Below are 15,788 nucleotides of genomic sequence, written 5' to 3' on the forward strand. Positions count from 1 at the left end.
AATAGACAATGTGATTAAAGCGCAGGATGCTCAGAGTGCACAGGGCGTGTGGTCGGTGACACTGGGCGAGTCTGGCCCGATCCTACATACAGGAATGTCACAGGCACGCAACAATCCCAGGCTAATTACTGACATCCTCGGCCTGCCGTGCTACAGGTGTCGCCTGACAGAAAGAGATTGTTACAGCTGAGATTTGGCTGCAAAAGGTCATCAAAGTCACATGTTCGACCTGTCACCGAAATCTCACAGGTCACATGATGTCACAATGGATGAGCCCGGGCGCAGGAACAGAACCTCTGCTGAGCATAGCCTGTGATGGTGCCATGGGGTCTGTGTCAGGATTTTTGGCTGTTGTGCCCCATTACACAGTCCCGGCAAAATGACGGCAATTTTCTGTCAACTCATCCGCACAACGTAACGTCTTCAGTCTACCTGCAGGAATTCTGCGCTTCTCCCGTAGACTTACATGGGTTTGTTTTTGGTTTTAATAGAAAACTTGGATTTTGGGGATTTTTGCACATTTGGATACTTTGTTGTGACTGTAAAACTCTGCATTCTGTAATCTGATTTGCTTCATGTAATCTTATCCTAAAGGAGGATCCCGAGCAGGCCCCTCTACGAGGTCCATTACTTGTCTTTTTCTTGCTATTTTTTACAAGCGTTTGCAATTTTTTAAATAACATTTCTAACTTTTTATTTCATTTTTAATGTCCTTTGGAGATATCGATTGTAAAAAAAAAAGTCATTAACGTCCTTATTGTAGGTCAGGTAACGCTGGGTTCACACCTGCGTCTGGGGTCTCCGTTCTATGGTTTCCGTCTTATGCATGCCAGAAGACGGAAACCATAGACCGGGTCCGGCCGTGCGCGGCGGTGAGCGTTTTGCGCTCTCCGCCGCGAAACCGGATTTTTTTATCCGGACACAGAGTACTGCATGTCCGACTCTGTGTCCGGATTATAAAACCCGGTTTCGCGGCGGAGAGTGCAAAACGCTCACTGCCGCGCACGGCCGGACATCTCTCTCACCCATTCAAATGAATGGGTGAGAAAGTCTCCTGCAGGTTTCCGTATCCTGCCTGTGTTTTAGGCAGGAAACGGAAACCTAAGTACGGAGACCGGGCCGCAGATGTGAACGAGCCCTAACACTTCACTATAGACTTACCCTGTAATTATCATCCTGTAGACTGGTATATACCCTCCCCATTTCCTTTTCATAAAGGTTTCCTAGAAAGGGATTACTTTGTGTTTCTGTAGTTCTCCAGTTATAGCCCTGGTGGTCCTGGGTCACTGATGACATAATATCATTATATAATCTTATTACTTTATGTATTTCTCCAGTTATAGTCCTGATGGTCCCAGTCCTAGTCCTGGTAGTCCTGGGTCAGTATATTGTCACTGATGACACAATATCATTATATAATGTCATTACTTTAAGTATTTCTGCAGTTCTAGTCATGGTGGTCCTGGTTTTAGTCCTGATGGTCCTGATCCTAGTCCTGGTGGTCCTGGTAGTCCTGGTCAGTGTATTGTCACTGATGACATCATATCATTATATAATCTTATTACTTTATGTATTTCTCCAGTTCTAGTCCTGGTGGTCCTGGTCCTAGTCCTGGTAGTCATGGGTCAGTGTATTGTCACTGATGACATCATATCATTATATAATCTTATTACTTTATGTATTTTTCTAGTTCTTGCCCTGATGGTCCTAGTCCTGATGGTCCTAGTCCTTGTCAGTATATTGTCACTGATGACATCATATCATTATATAATCTTATTAGTGATTTGCTCACACATGAATGATGCAGCTATTTATACAGCTCTATTACTGCACTTTACGTCTCCCCCTCCTCGTTTTAATGGACAGGCCCGGATGACATTTCAATTGTTTATGTTCTGCCTCCGGAGCAGATAATTAAAGGCTGCGCCTCCTGGGTGTTTTATCTCCGCACCGGCGCTAATCCCTTAATGTTCACCAAGTCATCCAAATGTAGGACTGAGCTAGTCAGAGAGTGACACAGCAGTGAGGGAGAAGAAGAGCACAAGAGCTGAAGGTGCCGGACATGGCAGACCCATAGGGGCAGGTGTCACAGTAAGGTCAAGACTTACAGCACAACCAAAAAGCAACGTGCAGGGAATCAAAATCTGTAATGAGGCCTATTCTTACCTTCTACATTTAGGATGGGGGGCTATTTTTTGTGGCAGAGGGACCATTGGGACTCCCCCCCCCCCCCCCCAATAGGAGTCAATGTATATAATTGGATATAAATTTAATCCATTAAAAAATAGGCCATGTTCTATTTTGGGGCATTTTGGGACAGCTGAGCAGAGCTCTTACCTCCAATTGTTTCTATATTGGGGTCCTGTCATTAGTCTGCTGCCTGGCTCTTATCTCTGATTGTTTCTATACTGGGGCCCGTCAGTAGTCTGCTGCCTGGCTCTTACCTCCGATTGTTTCTATATTGGTGTCCTGTCAGTAGTCTGCTGCCTGGCTCTTATCTCTGATTGTTTCTGTAATGGGGTCTGTCATTAGTCTGCTGCCTGGCTCTTACCTCCGATTGTTTCTGTAATGGGGTCTGTCATTAGTCTGCTGCCTGGCTCTTACCTCCGATTGTTTCTATATTGGTGTCCTGTCAGTAGTCTGCTGCCTGGCTCTTACCTCTGATTGTTTCTGTAATGGGGTCTGTCATTAGTCTGCTGCCTGGCTCTTACCTCCGATTGTTTCTATATTGGTGTCCTGTCAGTAGTCTGCTGCCTGGCTCTTACCTCCGATTGTTTCTATATTGGTGTCCTGTCAGTAGTCTGCTGCCTGGCTCTTACCTCTGATTGTTTCTGTAATGGGGTCTGTCATTAGTCTGCTGCCTGACTCTTACCTCCAATTGTTTCTATATTGGGGTCCTGTCATTAGTCTGCTGCCTGGCTCTTATCTCTGATTGTTTCTATACTGGGGCCCGTCAGTAGTCTGCTGCCTGGCTCTTACCTCCGATTGTTTCTATATTGGTGTCCTGTCAGTAGTCTGCTGCCTGGCTCTTATCTCTGATTGTTTCTGTAATGGGGTCTGTCATTAGTCTGCTGCCTGACTCTTACCTCTGATTGTTTCTATAATGGGGTCCTGTCAGTAATCTGCTGCCTGGCTCTTATCTCTGATTGTTTCTATACTGGGGCCCGTCAGTAGTCTGCTGCCTGGCTCTTACCTCCGATTGTTTCTATATTGGTGTCCTGTCAGTAGTCTGCTGCCTGGCTCTTACCTCTGATTGTTTCTGTAATGGGGTCTGTCATTAGTCTGCTGCCTGATTCTTACCTCTGATTGTTTCTATAATGGGGTCCTGTCAGTAATCTGCTGCCTGGCTCTTACCTCTGATTGTTTCTATACTGGGGTCTGTCATTAGTCTGCTGCCTGGCTCTTACCTCTGATTGTTTCTATAATGGGGTCCTGTCAGTAGTCTGCTGCCTGGCTCTTATCTCTGATTGTTTCTATATTGGGGTCTGTCAGTAGTCTGCTGCCTGGCTCTTATCTCTGATTGTTTCTATACTGGGGCCCGTCAGTAGTCTGCTGCCTGGCTCTTACCTCCGATTGTTTCTATATTGGTGTCCTGTCAGTAGTCTGCTGCCTGGCTCTTATCTCTGATTGTTTCTGTAATGGGGTCTGTCATTAGTCTGCTGCCTGACTCTTACCTCCAATTGTTTCTATATTGGGGTCCTGTCATTAGTCTGCTGCCTGGCTCTTATCTCTGATTGTTTCTATACTGGGGCCCGTCAGTAGTCTGCTGCCTGGCTCTTACCTCCGATTGTTTCTATATTGGTGTCCTGTCAGTAGTCTGCTGCCTGGCTCTTATCTCTGATTGTTTCTGTAATGGGGTCTGTCATTAGTCTGCTGCCTGGCTCTTACCTCCGATTGTTTCTGTAATGGGGTCTGTCATTAGTCTGCTGCCTGGCTCTTACCTCCGATTGTTTCTATATTGGTGTCCTGTCAGTAGTCTGCTGCCTGGCTCTTACCTCTGATTGTTTCTGTAATGGGGTCTGTCATTAGTCTGCTGCCTGGCTCTTACCTCCGATTGTTTCTATATTGGTGTCCTGTCAGTAGTCTGCTGCCTGGCTCTTACCTCTGATTGTTTCTGTAATGGGGTCTGTCATTAGTCTGCTGCCTGACTCTTACCTCCAATTGTTTCTATATTGGGGTCCTGTCATTAGTCTGCTGCCTGGCTCTTATCTCTGATTGTTTCTATACTGGGGCCCGTCAGTAGTCTGCTGCCTGGCTCTTACCTCCGATTGTTTCTATATTGGTGTCCTGTCAGTAGTCTGCTGCCTGGCTCTTATCTCTGATTGTTTCTGTAATGGGGTCTGTCATTAGTCTGCTGCCTGACTCTTACCTCTGATTGTTTCTATAATGGGGTCCTGTCAGTAATCTGCTGCCTGGCTCTTATCTCTGATTGTTTCTATACTGGGGCCCGTCAGTAGTCTGCTGCCTGGCTCTTACCTCCGATTGTTTCTATATTGGTGTCCTGTCAGTAGTCTGCTGCCTGGCTCTTACCTCTGATTGTTTCTGTAATGGGGTCTGTCATTAGTCTGCTGCCTGATTCTTACCTCTGATTGTTTCTATAATGGGGTCCTGTCAGTAATCTGCTGCCTGGCTCTTACCTCTGATTGTTTCTATACTGGGGTCTGTCATTAGTCTGCTGCCTGGCTCTTACCTCTGATTGTTTCTATAATGGGGTCCTGTCAGTAGTCTGCTGCCTGGCTCTTATCTCTGATTGTTTCTATATTGGGGTCCTATCAGTAATCTGCTGCCTGGCTCTTACCTCTGATTGTTTCTGTAATGGGGTCTGTCATTAGTCTGCTGCCTGGCTCTTACCTCCGATTGTTTCTATATTGGGGTCTGTCAGTAGTCTGCTGCCTGGCTCTTATCTCTGATTGTTTCTATACTGGGGCCCGTCAGTAGTCTGCTGCCTGGCTCTTACCTCCAATTGTTTCTATATTGGGGTCCTGTCATTAGTCTGCTGCCTGGCTCTTATCTCTGATTGTTTCTATACTGGGGCCCGTCAGTAGTCTGCTGCCTGGCTCTTACCTCTGATTGTTTCTATAATGGGGTCCTGTCAGTAGTCTGCTGCCTGGCTCTTACCTCCGATTGTTTCTATATTGGTGTCCTGTCAGTAGTCTGCTGCCTGGCTCTTACCTCTGATTGTTTCTGTAATGGGGTCTGTCATTAGTCTGCTGCCTGATTCTTACCTCTGATTGTTTCTATAATGGGGTCCTGTCAGTAATCTGCTGCCTGGCTCTTACCTCTGATTGTTTCTATACTGGGGTCTGTCATTAGTCTGCTGCCTGGCTCTTACCTCTGATTGTTTCTATAATGGGGTCCTGTCAGTAGTCTGCTGCCTGGCTCTTACCTCTGATTGTTTCTATAATGGGGTCCTGTCAGTAGTCTGCTGCCTGGCTCTTACCTCCGATTGTTTCTATATTGGTGTCCTGTCAGTAGTCTGCTGCCTGGCTCTTACCTCTGATTGTTTCTGTAATGGGGTCTGTCATTAGTCTGCTGCCTGATTCTTACCTCTGATTGTTTCTATAATGGGGTCCTGTCAGTAGTCTGCTGCCTGGCTCTTACCTCTGATTGTTTCTATAATGGGGTCCTGTCAGTAGTCTGCTGCCTGGCTCTTATCTCTGATTGTTTCTATATTGGGGTCTGTCAGTAGTCTGCTGCCTGGCTCTTATCTCTGATTGTTTCTATACTGGGGCCCGTCAGTAGTCTGCTGCCTGGCTCTTACCTCCGATTGTTTCTATATTGGTGTCCTGTCAGTAGTCTGCTGCCTGGCTCTTATCTCTGATTGTTTCTGTAATGGGGTCTGTCATTAGTCTGCTGCCTGACTCTTACCTCCAATTGTTTCTATATTGGGGTCCTGTCATTAGTCTGCTGCCTGGCTCTTATCTCTGATTGTTTCTATACTGGGGCCCGTCAGTAGTCTGCTGCCTGGCTCTTACCTCCGATTGTTTCTATATTGGTGTCCTGTCAGTAGTCTGCTGCCTGGCTCTTATCTCTGATTGTTTCTGTAATGGGGTCTGTCATTAGTCTGCTGCCTGGCTCTTACCTCCGATTGTTTCTGTAATGGGGTCTGTCATTAGTCTGCTGCCTGGCTCTTACCTCCGATTGTTTCTATATTGGTGTCCTGTCAGTAGTCTGCTGCCTGGCTCTTACCTCTGATTGTTTCTGTAATGGGGTCTGTCATTAGTCTGCTGCCTGGCTCTTACCTCCGATTGTTTCTATATTGGTGTCCTGTCAGTAGTCTGCTGCCTGGCTCTTACCTCTGATTGTTTCTGTAATGGGGTCTGTCATTAGTCTGCTGCCTGACTCTTACCTCCAATTGTTTCTATATTGGGGTCCTGTCATTAGTCTGCTGCCTGGCTCTTATCTCTGATTGTTTCTATACTGGGGCCCGTCAGTAGTCTGCTGCCTGGCTCTTACCTCCGATTGTTTCTATATTGGTGTCCTGTCAGTAGTCTGCTGCCTGGCTCTTATCTCTGATTGTTTCTGTAATGGGGTCTGTCATTAGTCTGCTGCCTGACTCTTACCTCTGATTGTTTCTATAATGGGGTCCTGTCAGTAATCTGCTGCCTGGCTCTTATCTCTGATTGTTTCTATACTGGGGCCCGTCAGTAGTCTGCTGCCTGGCTCTTACCTCCGATTGTTTCTATATTGGTGTCCTGTCAGTAGTCTGCTGCCTGGCTCTTACCTCTGATTGTTTCTGTAATGGGGTCTGTCATTAGTCTGCTGCCTGATTCTTACCTCTGATTGTTTCTATAATGGGGTCCTGTCAGTAATCTGCTGCCTGGCTCTTACCTCTGATTGTTTCTATACTGGGGTCTGTCATTAGTCTGCTGCCTGGCTCTTACCTCTGATTGTTTCTATAATGGGGTCCTGTCAGTAGTCTGCTGCCTGGCTCTTATCTCTGATTGTTTCTATATTGGGGTCCTATCAGTAATCTGCTGCCTGGCTCTTACCTCTGATTGTTTCTGTAATGGGGTCTGTCATTAGTCTGCTGCCTGGCTCTTACCTCCGATTGTTTCTATATTGGGGTCTGTCAGTAGTCTGCTGCCTGGCTCTTATCTCTGATTGTTTCTATACTGGGGCCCGTCAGTAGTCTGCTGCCTGGCTCTTACCTCCGATTGTTTCTATATTGGTGTCCTGTCAGTAGTCTGCTGCCTGGCTCTTATCTCTGATTGTTTCTGTAATGGGGTCTGTCATTAGTCTGCTGCCTGGCTCTTACCTCCGATTGTTTCTATATTGGTGTCCTGTCAGTAGTCTGCTGCCTGGCTCTTACCTCTGATTGTTTCTGTAATGGGGTCTGTCATTAGTCTGCTGCCTGACTCTTACCTCCAATTGTTTCTATATTGGGGTCCTGTCATTAGTCTGCTGCCTGGCTCTTATCTCTGATTGTTTCTATACTGGGGCCCGTCAGTAGTCTGCTGCCTGGCTCTTACCTCCGATTGTTTCTATATTGGTGTCCTGTCAGTAGTCTGCTGCCTGGCTCTTATCTCTGATTGTTTCTGTAATGGGGTCTGTCATTAGTCTGCTGCCTGACTCTTACCTCTGATTGTTTCTATAATGGGGTCCTGTCAGTAATCTGCTGCCTGGCTCTTATCTCTGATTGTTTCTATACTGGGGCCCGTCAGTAGTCTGCTGCCTGGCTCTTACCTCCGATTGTTTCTATATTGGTGTCCTGTCAGTAGTCTGCTGCCTGGCTCTTACCTCTGATTGTTTCTGTAATGGGGTCTGTCATTAGTCTGCTGCCTGACTCTTACCTCTGATTGTTTCTATAATGGGGTCCTGTCAGTAATCTGCTGCCTGGCTCTTACCTCTGATTGTTTCTATACTGGGGTCTGTCATTAGTCTGCTGCCTGGCTCTTACCTCTGATTGTTTCTATAATGGGGTCCTGTCAGTAGTCTGCTGCCTGGCTCTTATCTCTGATTGTTTCTATATTGGGGTCCTATCAATAATCTGCTGCCTGGCTCTTACCTCTGATTGTTTCTATATTGCTGTCCTGTCAGTAATATGCTACCTGGCTCTTACCTCTTATTGTTTCTATATTGGGGTCCTGTCAGTAATCTGCTGGCTGGCTCTTATCTCTGATTGTTTCTATCCTGGGGTCTGTCAGTAGTCTGCTGGCTGGCTCTTACCTCTGATTGTTTCTATATTGGGGTCTGTCAGTAGTCTGCTGCCTGGCTCTTATCTCTGATTGTTTCTATCCTGGGGTCTGTCAGTAGTCTGCTGCCTGGCTCTTACCTCTGATTGTTTCTATACTGGGGTGTGTCATTAGTCTTCTGCCTGGCTTTTACCTCTGATTGTTTCTATCCTGGGGTCTGTCACTAGTCTGCTGCCTGGCTCTTACCTCTGATTGTTTCTATACTGGGGTCTGTCAGTAGTCTGCTGCCTGGCTCTTACCTCTGATTGTTTCTATAATGGGGTCCTGTCAGTAGTCTGCTGCCTGGCTCTTACCTCTGATTGTTTCTATACTGGGGTGTGTCATTAGTCTTCTGCCTGGCTTTTACCTCTGATTGTTTCTATCCTGGGGTCTGTCACTAGTCTGCTGCCTGGCTCTTACCTCTGATTGTTTCTGTAATGGGGTCTGTCATTAGTCTGCTGCCTGATTCTTACCTCTGATTGTTTCTATAATGGGGTCCTGTCAGTAATCTGCTGCCTGGCTCTTACCTCTGATTGTTTCTATACTGGGGTCTGTCATTAGTCTGCTGCCTGGCTCTTACCTCTGATTGTTTCTATAATGGGGTCCTGTCAGTAGTCTGCTGCCTGGCTCTTATCTCTGATTGTTTCTATATTGGGGTCCTATCAGTAATCTGCTGCCTGGCTCTTACCTCTGATTGTTTCTGTAATGGGGTCTGTCATTAGTCTGCTGCCTGGCTCTTACCTCCGATTGTTTCTATATTGGGGTCTGTCAGTAGTCTGCTGCCTGGCTCTTATCTCTGATTGTTTCTATACTGGGGCCCGTCAGTAGTCTGCTGCCTGGCTCTTACCTCCGATTGTTTCTATATTGGTGTCCTGTCAGTAGTCTGCTGCCTGGCTCTTATCTCTGATTGTTTCTGTAATGGGGTCTGTCATTAGTCTGCTGCCTGGCTCTTACCTCCGATTGTTTCTATATTGGTGTCCTGTCAGTAGTCTGCTGCCTGGCTCTTACCTCTGATTGTTTCTGTAATGGGGTCTGTCATTAGTCTGCTGCCTGACTCTTACCTCCAATTGTTTCTATATTGGGGTCCTGTCATTAGTCTGCTGCCTGGCTCTTATCTCTGATTGTTTCTATACTGGGGCCCGTCAGTAGTCTGCTGCCTGGCTCTTACCTCCGATTGTTTCTATATTGGTGTCCTGTCAGTAGTCTGCTGCCTGGCTCTTATCTCTGATTGTTTCTGTAATGGGGTCTGTCATTAGTCTGCTGCCTGACTCTTACCTCTGATTGTTTCTATAATGGGGTCCTGTCAGTAATCTGCTGCCTGGCTCTTATCTCTGATTGTTTCTATACTGGGGCCCGTCAGTAGTCTGCTGCCTGGCTCTTACCTCCGATTGTTTCTATATTGGTGTCCTGTCAGTAGTCTGCTGCCTGGCTCTTACCTCTGATTGTTTCTGTAATGGGGTCTGTCATTAGTCTGCTGCCTGACTCTTACCTCTGATTGTTTCTATAATGGGGTCCTGTCAGTAATCTGCTGCCTGGCTCTTACCTCTGATTGTTTCTATACTGGGGTCTGTCATTAGTCTGCTGCCTGGCTCTTACCTCTGATTGTTTCTATAATGGGGTCCTGTCAGTAGTCTGCTGCCTGGCTCTTATCTCTGATTGTTTCTATATTGGGGTCCTATCAATAATCTGCTGCCTGGCTCTTACCTCTGATTGTTTCTATATTGCTGTCCTGTCAGTAATATGCTACCTGGCTCTTACCTCTTATTGTTTCTATATTGGGGTCCTGTCAGTAATCTGCTGGCTGGCTCTTATCTCTGATTGTTTCTATCCTGGGGTCTGTCAGTAGTCTGCTGGCTGGCTCTTACCTCTGATTGTTTCTATATTGGGGTCTGTCAGTAGTCTGCTGCCTGGCTCTTATCTCTGATTGTTTCTATCCTGGGGTCTGTCAGTAGTCTGCTGCCTGGCTCTTACCTCTGATTGTTTCTATACTGGGGTGTGTCATTAGTCTTCTGCCTGGCTTTTACCTCTGATTGTTTCTATCCTGGGGTCTGTCACTAGTCTGCTGCCTGGCTCTTACCTCTGATTGTTTCTATACTGGGGTCTGTCAGTAGTCTGCTGCCTGGCTCTTACCTCTGATTGTTTCTATAATGGGGTCCTGTCAGTAGTCTGCTGCCTGGCTCTTACCTCTGATTGTTTCTATACTGGGGTGTGTCATTAGTCTTCTGCCTGGCTTTTACCTCTGATTGTTTCTATCCTGGGGTCTGTCACTAGTCTGCTGCCTGGCTCTTACCTCTGATTGTTTCTATACTGGGGTCTGTCAGTAGTCTGCTGCCTGGCTCTTACCTCTGATTGTTTCTATACTGGAGTCTGTAGTCTTCTGCCTGTCCCTATGGGCTTGTCTGAGCCTGGTTATGGTTGACTATTGACTATTACCTGTCATCAAACTGACTAACAGTCCTGATGAAAGTAAGAATATAGCATTCTAGAAGATTCCTGCTGACTCTTACTCCACCACATAATTACCCTAATTTTTACCACTTTTGATGTGGTTTCGTAAAATAAACCAGTTACACCACATTGTTATGCAGTCCTAGATTATTGGCAGCGCTTGTGAGATCCAGTCATCTGTATGGCACAGTTGGGGAAGATTTATAAAGACTGGTAAATTATGGCCCTGACTGAAACAGGGAACAAGTGATTATGGAGAGGCTCTGGCCTTGTCATAAACCAAGGCCTTGTGGCAGAATGGAAATGTACAGCACTGAGGAACGGGTCACCTCAGAAGACACTAGCGAGGCCCAGAAAGGGGTTGTGGTGATGGATGTGCCCCCACAATATTATCCCTCTACACCAGGGATTGATAAATCTCCCCCAATATCTTCGGGTTTAGGTATTTTCGGACCATTTGGAATTGCACCTCATCTGTCACACCCTGCACCATGGGTTGGTCAATGTCAGCGATGTCCACCCCATTGTCAGTTAAATCACCTACGATATCGGTGACAGGATCCAGTGATGGACGAGCAGACTGGCTCATGGTTACAACTTTTCCAGACATTTCCAGTTTGGCTGAACCTGAGTTTTGGGGGGATTTATTATTATTATGATCTGAGATCTTTTTGGTCCTCCTGGCTGATATTAATGGCCTCAGTGAAGCTTCTGATTGGGCCTCAGTGGTCATATGGGCGTGTCAACATCACGACCCTTTGATGCAAATTTCATCATACCCCACATGGCAGCTGAGGTCTAATCACAGGCCTCCGCAGGGCCCCTGGGGTCACTCAAGAGGACCAACAGAACCCATGATGGTGCACTGGATGCCCGAGGATGGGAGGACGGTTTATTTTACTTCCACACCCTCCAGGGCCTACGATTATTAGACTTTGGGTCTGAAGTGATTGAGAGTATAATAATAGTTTATTTGGTTCAGACTAAAGATGTTTGTTCCACTACAAAAGTGGCGACGACACTTCCGAATATGAATGTGGAGAACCACCAGCGGGACATGTGTACAGTGCGAGTCTATAGGTGTCTGTATATGGACAGTCATATACATCACAGCCAGAGGTTATGTGAGGAGGAGCGACACTGGGCTTTTGAACAGCAGATTTTGCTGGAATAGGTTTCAGGTGCCATGTCTCATTTGCAAAGCCCCTAGAGGACCAAAACAATGAGAATCCCCCAAATGTGGTCGTATTCTGCTGTATGGGAACATGGTGAGGCTCAGAATGGAAGGAGTGCTATTTGGGTTTTGGAGGGTAGATTTTGCTGGAATAGTTTTTAGGTGCCATGTGACATTTGCAGATACCCTAGAGTACCAATACAGTGGAAACCCCCTAAAAGTGACCTCATTTTGTAGGGGGAATTTTAGGGTCTCTGCAAATGTGACATGGTGTCCAAAAGCGAAATCTGCACTCCAAAAGCGCATTGCTCTCCTTCACATCTGTGCCCTGTTGTGTGTCCATACTGCAGTTTATTCCCACATGTATGACACTGGTGTACCCCGGATAACGGACTTAATGCCATACGTGGGTAGCGATGGCTGTTTGGGGACAGCCAGAAACAGAAGGGAAGGAGCGCTATTTGGGGTTTTGGAGCAGTTTGGTTTTTGGACGTCACTTTTGTAAAGCCTCTGAATTGCCAATAAAGTGGAATCCACAGACATGTCACCCCATTTTGGACACTACCCCACTGATGGGATTTATCAGGCGGTGTAGCGAGCGTTTTTAACCCTTGAGGGTTGCATTTATTTAGTTTCCAGAAATGAATGTGCAGCTGATAATGAGAAGTAAAAAATGAAATGTTTCCAGAGATTCGCCATTTTAGTGCCCGATATGTTGTGCCCAACTTATGTCAGCAGAGACACTCCAAGAACTGGTAAGCGGGTATCCCGGGCACAACAGCTTTCAGAGCGTTCATCTCTGATACAAGGCGGGCAAAACATATTACACACTGAAATGACGGATTCCTGGAAAAATTGTCGTTTTCACTTTTCACCATCATCTGCATATTCATTTATGATAATAAGTTATAGCAACACTTGGGGGTGAAAAATGCTGTCTGTACCCCTGGAGAAATTCTTCATGGGTGTAGTTTCCAAAATAAGGTCACACTTTACTGGCGTTTCAGCTCTGCAAAAGTGTCATGGTGACCAAAAACCAAACCGTCTGTGCTCCAAAAACCCAATAACCCTTCTGTGTCCGACTGTGCCCTAATATCAGTATATACCACATATGACATTACATACGTTATCCTGGGTACACCAGTGTCATACATGTGCCCTAATATCAGTATATACCACATATGACATTACGCATGTTATCCTGGGTACACCAGTGTCATACATGTGCCCTAATATCAGTATATACCACATATGACATTACGCATGTTATCCTGGGTACACCAGTGTCATACATGTGCCCTAATATCAGTATATACCACATATGACATTACGCATGTTATCCTGGGTACACCAGTGTCATACATGTGCCCTAATATCAGTATATACCACATATGACATTACGCATGTTATCCTGGGTACGCCAGTGTCTACATGTGCCCTAATATCAGTATATACCACATATAACATTACATACGTTATCCTGGGTACACCAGTGTCTACATGTGCCCTAATATCAGTATATACCACATATAACATTACGAATGTTATCCTGGGTACACCAGTGTCATACATGTGCCCTAATATCAGTATATACCACATATAACATTACATACGTTATCCTGGGTACACCAGTGTCATACATGTGCCCTAATATCAGTATATACCACATATGACATTACGCATGTTATCCTGGGTACACCAGTGTCATACATGTGCCCTAATATCAGTATATACCACATATGACATTACATACGTTATCCTGGGTACACCAGTGTCATACATGTGCCCTAATATCAGTATATACCACATATAACATTACATACGTTATCCTGGGTATACCAGTGTCTACATGTGCCCTAATATCAGTATATACCACATATAACATTACATACGTTATCCTGGGTACACCAGTGTCATACATGTGCCCTAATATCAGTATATACCACATATAACATTACATACGTTATCCTGGGTACACCAGTGTCATACATGTGCCCTAATATCAGTATATACCACATATAACATTACATACGTTATCCTGGGTACACCAGTGTCATACATGTGCCCTAATATCAGTATATACCACATATGACATTACATACGTTATCCTGGGTACACCAGTGTCATACATGTGCCCTAATATCAGTATATACCACATATAACATTACATACGTTATCCTGGGTACACCAGTGTCATACATGTGCCCTAATATCAGTATATACCACATATGACATTAAGCATGTTATCCTGGGTATACCAGTGTCTACATGTGCCCTAATATCAGTATATACCACATATAACATTACATACGTTATCCTGGGTACACCAGTGTCATACATGTGTCCTAATATCAGTATGTACCACATATGACATTACATACGTTATCCTGGGTACACCAGTGTCATACATGTGCCCTAATATCAGTATATACCACATATGACATTACATACGTTATCCTGGGTACACCAGTATCATACATGTGCCCTAATATCAGTATATACCACATATGACATTACGCATGTTATCCTGGGTACACCAGTGTCTACATGTGCCCTAATATCAGTATATACCACATATAACATTACATACGTTATCCTGGGTACACCAGTGTCATACATGTGCCCTAATATCAGTATATACCACATATGACATTACATACGTTATCCTGGGTACACCAATGTCATACGTGTGCCCTAATATCAGTATGTACCACATATGACATTACATACGTTATCCTGGGTACACCAATGTCATACATGTGCCCTAATATCAGTATATACCACATATGACATTACGCATGTTATCCTGGGTACACCAGTGTCTACATGTGCCCTAATATCAGTATATACCACATATAACATTACATACGTTATCCTGGGTACACCAGTGTCATACATGTGCCCTAATATCAGTATATACCACATATGACATTACATACGTTATCCTGGGTACACCAGTGTCATACATGTGCCCTAATATCAGTATATACCACATATAACATTACATACGTTATCCTGGGTACACCAATGTCATACGTGTGCCCTAATATCAGTATATACCACATATGACATTACATACGTTATCCTGGGTACACCAGTGTCATACATGTGCCCTAATATCAGTATATACCACATATGACATTACATACGTTATCCTGGGTACACCAGTGTCATACGTGTGCCCTAATATCAGTATATACCACATATGACATTACATACGTTATCCTGGGTACACCAGTATCATACATGTGCCCTAATATCAGTATATACCACATATAACATTACATACGTTATCCTGGGTATACCAGTGTCATACATGTGCCCTAATATCAGTATATACCACATATGACATTACATACGTTATCCTGGGTACACCAGTATCATACATGTGCCCTAATATCAGTATATACCACATATGACATTACGCATGTTATCCTGGGTACACCAGTATCATACATGTGCCCTAATATCAGTATATACCACATATGACATTACATACGTTATCCTGGGTACACCAGTGTCTACATGTGCCCTAATATCAGTATATACCACATATAACATTACGAATGTTATCCTGGGTACACCAGTGTCATACATGTGCCCTAATATCAGTATATACCACATATGACATTACGCACGTTATCCTGGGTACACCAGTGTCATACATGTGCCCTAATATCAGTATATACCACATATGACATTACGCATGTTATCCTGGGTACACCAGTGTCATACATGTGCCCTAATATCAGTATATACCACATATGACATTACGCATGTTATCCTGGGTATACCAGTGTCATACATGTGCCCTAATATCAGTATGTACCACATATGACATTACGTATGTTATCCTGGGTACGCCAGTGTCTACATGTGCCCTAATATCAGTATATACCACATATAACATTACATACGTTATCCTGGGTACACCAGTGTCATACATGTGCCCTAATATCAGTATATACCACATATAACATTACGAATGTTAT

Source organism: Leptodactylus fuscus (genome assembly GCF_031893055.1).
Source record: "Leptodactylus fuscus isolate aLepFus1 chromosome 5 unlocalized genomic scaffold, aLepFus1.hap2 SUPER_5_unloc_1, whole genome shotgun sequence".
NCBI classification, from domain to species: Eukaryota; Metazoa; Chordata; class Amphibia; order Anura; family Leptodactylidae; genus Leptodactylus; species Leptodactylus fuscus.